Source organism: Dermochelys coriacea, chromosome 1, assembly GCF_009764565.3.
Source record: "Dermochelys coriacea isolate rDerCor1 chromosome 1, rDerCor1.pri.v4, whole genome shotgun sequence".
NCBI classification, from domain to species: Eukaryota; Metazoa; Chordata; order Testudines; family Dermochelyidae; genus Dermochelys; species Dermochelys coriacea.
Window position 1 is genome coordinate 9,186,509 of NC_050068.2, and position 6,000 is coordinate 9,192,508.

A 6,000-nucleotide genomic window follows, 5' to 3' on the forward strand; every position below is an offset into this window, starting at 1 on the left:
GAGTTGCCGGAAGAAAGCCTCATCCACCTCATCCCCCTGGTCCGGTGGTCTATAGCAGACTCCCACCATGACATCACTCTTGTTGCACACACTTCTAACCTAATCCAGAGACACTCAGGTTTTTCCACAGTTTCGTACCGGAGCTCTGAGCAGTCATACTGCTCCCTTACATACAGTGCTACTCCCCCACCTTTTCTGCCCTGCCTGTCCTTCCTGAACAGTTATAACCATCCATGACTGTACTCCAGTCATGTGAGTTATCCCACCAAGTCTCTGTTATTCCAATCACGTCATAATTCCTTGACATCACCAGGACCTCCAGTTCTCCCTGCTTGTTTCCAAGGCTTTGTGCATTTGTATATAAGCACTTGAGATAACCTGTTGATCGCCCCTCATTCCCAGTATGAGGCAGGAGCCCTCCCCTCACAGACATTCCTGCCTGTGCTTCCTCCCGGTATCCCGCTTTCCCACTTACCTCAGGGCTTTGGTCTCCTTCCCCCGGTGAACCTAGTTTAAAGCCCTCCTCACTAGGTTAGCCAGCCTGCTGGCAAAGATGTTCTTCCCTCTCTTCGTAAGATGGAGCCCGTCTCTGCCCAGCACTCCTCCTTCATGGAACACCATCCCATGGTCAAAGAATCCAAAGCCTTCTCTCCGACACCACCTGCGTAGCCATTCGTTGACCTCCACGATTCGACGGTCCCTACCCAGGCCTTTTCCTTCCACGGGGAGGATGGACGAGAACACCACTTGCGCCTCCAACTCCTTTATCCTTCTTCCCAGAGCCACGTAGTCCGCAGTGATCCGCTCAAGGTCATTCTTGGCAGTATCATTGGTGCCCACGTGGAGAAGCAGGAAGGGGTAGCGATCCGAGGGCTTGATGAGTCTCGGCAGTCTCTCCGTCACGTCACGAATCTTAGCCCCTGGCAAGCAGCAGACTTCTCGGTTTTCCCGGTCAGGGCGGCAGATAGATGACTCAGTCCCCCGGAGGAGAGAGTCCCCGACCACCACCACCCGCCTTCTCCTCTTGGGAGTGGTGGTCGTGGAACCCCCAACCTCAGGACATCGCATCTCATGCCTCCCAACCAGCGGAGTCTCCTTCTGCTTTCTCCCCCCAGACCTATCATCTGGTCCACTCTCCGCAATGGTACCTGTGGAGAGAACATGAAAGCGGTTAGTTACCTGTGTCTGTGTTACTGGAACCCGGACATTCCGCTTACCTCTTCTGGAGGTCACATGTTGCCAAGCTTCTTCACTGGCCTCTTGGCTCCTCTGTGCAACCTGCTCATATCTTTAGAGCTTTGTGCCCCTAGAAGCCTATCCTGAGTTTGGTCCAGAAAATCCTCAGTCTCTTGTATACAACGCAGGGTCGTTACCTGTTGCTCCAGACCTTCAATCTTCTCTTCCAATATGGAGACCAGCTTGCACTTTGTACAGACAAAGTCGCTTCTGTCCTGTGGAAGAAAGACAAACATGGCACATCCAGTGCAGGTCACAACAGCTGAACCCCCCCTTCCATATCACCTACCTACTATGAGCTTCCTCAGAGACGTTGGCAAGATGTAAGCCTCACTGGGCTCACTCCAGGCGAACTCCCAGGCAAACTCCTGCTGTGAGCTGCTCTGCTGTCCCCGCTGCTCAGCTGGTTCGCTGCCGCTCAGCGGGTTCGCGAGGCTCCAGGAGTCCAGGGGCTCCTCGGAGGTGGGAGCAGAAGCAACGGTTAGGGGGAGGGAACATGGGGAAAGGGGGGCTGGAGTGAAGTCCCCCAGATCGAGGCCCGCTAGCATAGGATCGTCCTCCCCCTGGGTGACCGGGGTCAGACCCAGGGCCTCGATCTCCTCATATATAGATGGGAAATTGTTTTCCGCTACCCCCGGATTCTCCCCGCCGGCACCTGACGCGACGGTTACTTCGGGGCACACTGGGGTTTCAGATGGTGCCTCGGGGGTCTTGGAGGGGAGGGACTCCCGTGGAGGGGAGATACCGCCTCCCAGTGCTGCCACGTCTTCCCCAGCCGGCTCTGGTGGATGGAGCACACCCGTGGGTAGAGCGGAAGGCTCGGCATCGGTGCCCCCCTTCCTGGTCTTCCAGGGGGCCTCCGCATCAGATGGGAGGAGCGGAGCTCGAGCCTTCCGCTTGCCCCGCTTCCCCTTGACTAGGGCCCAGCCCTCCATGGCATCATCCGGGGGCTGGCTAGCAGGGGTTGTGTCAGGGGGCAGAGGCGATGACTCTGGGACTCGAGGGGGTAACGGTGGGGCAGCACAAGGGAGGGAAGATTCCCCTTGGGGCGGGTCCTCTCCCATGCTTGGCGGTGTCCCTGCCGCACCCTCCTCCACAGGCCCCGCCAGATTGCAAACAGTGGGGGCGGGGCTCTCCTGCTAGTCTGGGCATAGTGGGGGAGGAGCCCCTTGGGCCCGAGCGGGAGCAATGGTGGACTGGGAAGGAGGAGGGGTGGTTTCGGGCGCCGGGCAGCCAGGGGCATCGGCGATGATGGGGCCGGTGCCTTGCCGGGGCTCGGGGGTCCTGGATGCCCCTCCTTCCCGGGCCAGGGGGCAGTCCCTCCGGACGTGCCCTATCGCCCGGCAGAGGTAGCACCGGCCACCCCCGTGGAATAATGCACCCGGTAACGGGCCCCCTGGTAGGGGACTAGCAAGGACCCCTCCAGTGCCTCTCCGTCATGCGCCGCCGGCGGCAGTTGAAGCTGCACTTGCCGGCGGAACGAGAGGACGTGACGGAGGGCGGGGTCTTTGCAGCCCAACGGGAGAGGGCTGATGACAGAGATGGGCTTCCCCAGGGTAGAGAGGGCGGGTAACAGGGCGGCATTGGGCAGAAAGGGAGGGACAGAGGTCAGGACCAGGCGGACGCCCAGGTCCTCTAGCGGCTCTAAGGAGACAAAAACGCCCCCTACCACCAGGCCCTTCTCCACCACCTCCTGGGCGGCGGCCTCTGATGCTAAGAAGAAGACGACCTTGCCATACATTTTGGAGGCCGCCACAATGACCGTGGGCCCCACCACCCTCGCCAACGCCCGCACATAGGTCTCCACGTGGGGCGAGGCGAGCACCAGGAGGCAACGGACGCCGTGCTTCCTGGTCATGGTGGGAAAGGGGCCCCGGCCGCTATAGATGGTAGCGGAGGCGGTGGGCTGGAGAAATGACGTAGCGGCAGGCGAAGGGGCTGCCGCCACCTGGGCGTATGCTCTGGGGGCCTGGGGAGGGACACCTGCAGAGCTGGTGGAGGGAACAGCAGGGAGGGGCGCCCCAGCTGGAGATGGGGCGGGGGCATTGGGGGCAGCCCCTGCCATGGAGGGCCTGGTCTTTTTAGCGGGACCCTTCCCCTTCTTCTTCCCCTGGCCCTTCCCGCTGGCTGGGGGGACTCCCCCCGAATCTGAGGGGGGGAGAGACATGGCAGCAGTGGTCACCCCAGTGCCCGTCGCTGCTGGTGCCCCAGCGGGGGCGATGGCAAATGTTTTGGCAGCGGAGGTAGAAGCTTGGGGGGGGTGATAGAGGGGCAGGCGGGGGAGGGGGAGCTCGGGCCTAGCAGCAGCAGGAGTAGCAGCTTCCCACCTCCCTCCAAGCTAGAAGGCTATGGGAGAGCAGTGTGGGGGGGGAGAGAGAGAGAGAGAGAGAGATTCGCTCCAGGCTAACAAATCCCTGGTACCAGGATAAGTTAAATGGCAGCTGCTCCAGGTCAATTAAGACATGGAGCCAATTAAGAACTTTCCAGAAGGCAGGGAGAAGGCTAGGTTGATTGAGACACCTGAAGCCAATCAGGGACTGGCTGAAACTAGTTAAAAGCCTCCCAGTTCGTCAGGTGGGGGCAGATGTCAGGAGCTGTGGGAGGAAGTTGTGCTGTTGGAGAGGCTGAGCAGTACACACCATATCAGGCACAAGGAAGGAGGCGCTGAGGTAAGGGTGAAGTGGAGCTTGAGGAAGTGGGGGCTGCTGTGGGGAAGTAGCCCAGGGAATTGTACATGTCATGTTTCTAAAAGATCAGCTACCATAGCTGATACTATTAAGGTCCCTGGGCTGGAGCCCAGAGTAGAGAGCGGGCCTGGGCTCCCCCCCCCCACTTTTGCCCCCAGTTTAATCACTGAGACTGGGAGACAACAGAGAATATGCAAGGAAGGATAACTTCTCCTCACCTCTCTCGCTAGCTTATGATGAAAATGGCTCAGTAGGCTGTGACCCTTGTCTCTAGAGAAAGAAGGGTTATGTGGAGGATCACAGTGAGCCTCTGAGGCTAGCGAAATCTGCCAGGAAACGCGGGACCCATGAAGGCAAGGATAGAGCTTTGTCACAGTAAAGAACATGATACTGCATCACTGTGATAGGTGGAGAGCTGGATACATTCACAAAAATTGCAAGTTTTACAGAGTAAGTCTGCAGATAGGTGATTGTAGGACTAACACCTCCTTACTCAGCAGATCTGCTCCACGGACGATGTTCTCATCCTGCAGAGGTCCTGCACAAGACTGTGCAACCAGTTAGGTCTTCTAAATAGGTGCCAAAGTGATGCTCTGTTAATTTTATTCCCTTTGTTTATGCTGATCGTGTTTGCACATTTTCTTTTCAGAGTAGAGCCCCGCTGGAACAGCAAGTTAATCAGTTTCGCTCTATAAAATCCAGGGTCAGAAAGGGCAGTGGTGGCTTACATTTTGCCCAGTCTTTTTAATGTCTCGGGATGCCATTTTTGGAGGCTAAATAATGTGAAGTCTTTGCACAATAACTCAATTCCTGGATGGTGGAAATACCCAGAGGAGACCAGATTTCATTAATTCAATCCCATAAATAACTCATAATTCAACTCCCATTTAAAAAAAAAAGCCCATGAGGGAAAAAAAGCCAAACACATACTAATCCCAGATATTTGTGCTTGTGGTTTATCTGAAAACTGTGCTATTCAGTGTTATTGGGTCTCCTGCAGTGGCGAATGCACAGCTGTAATAAGAACACACCTTAGGGGGAAAGTCTGAGCCAAAGAGACTGTCCAAGTGGCATCGTGGGAAGTGTATGTCTTCCAGTCTCCAGATCCAACACACTCTGTTCACAACTGTCAAGATCAGATCTGAGAGTCAAGCTGGGTTCTCTCATTGACACAGATTCTGCAACTAGACCTCAGTGAGCAATTCTGTTGATGCTTGGGCCAGAGTAGCCTCCAGCTCCCCCTCCTGTTTCCAAAGTTAACAGAAGCACACAGCTGTCTTGGTCAGTAAAGACAGCAGTTTGGACTCAGGTATGCACAGGCGACAGATCTGCTGAGACAGAAGGGGGCCAAAAAATCCTTCCTCATCCTTAAGATGCATTACAGTTAGCTCTCATGACCCATTCTGTGCAGACTTATCCCCATTTTACAGATGGGGGACCTGAGGTATATGCAGGTTAGGTAACTTGCCCAAGGCAGCCACAGGGAATCCGTGTCAGGATTAGAACTCAGGATGTGCTCAGACAGCTCAGGTCTCCCTCACACTGTGCTTCTTGTCATGCGGATTATTCGATGACACTCTGTGTAAGAATAGCTTGTCATTATGTTATCAGTCCTAGATGTGTCTTTTGCACTCACAGCTCTATATTTCCATATACCGTTACATACCGTAACGTGGGTGGTCAACAGAAGCATTATAAAGACTTGCTGAAGGATAACCTAAAAAAATGTAATATTAACATTGATACTTGGGAGACACTTGCCCAGGATCGCTTAAAATGGAGTGAAGTCCTACGTGATGGTCCCCTGCATTTTGAACTTGCTCGCCAACAAGCCGAAGAAGACAAGAGGTGCAGGAGAAAGGAGAGACTGATCTCCAGTCATGGTCAACAGCCTCCTGAAAACATTTGCCCTCATTGTAATAGAACTTGTTGTTCAAGGATTGGCCTTATTAGCCACCTGAGGACCCATAACTGCCATGGAAGATGATCATGATCGGTAATGAGTGATCGCCCGTCATCATCATCATCATCATATTTCCACTGCATTACAGAGACCCTTCCCTAGTGCAGTTTGAAG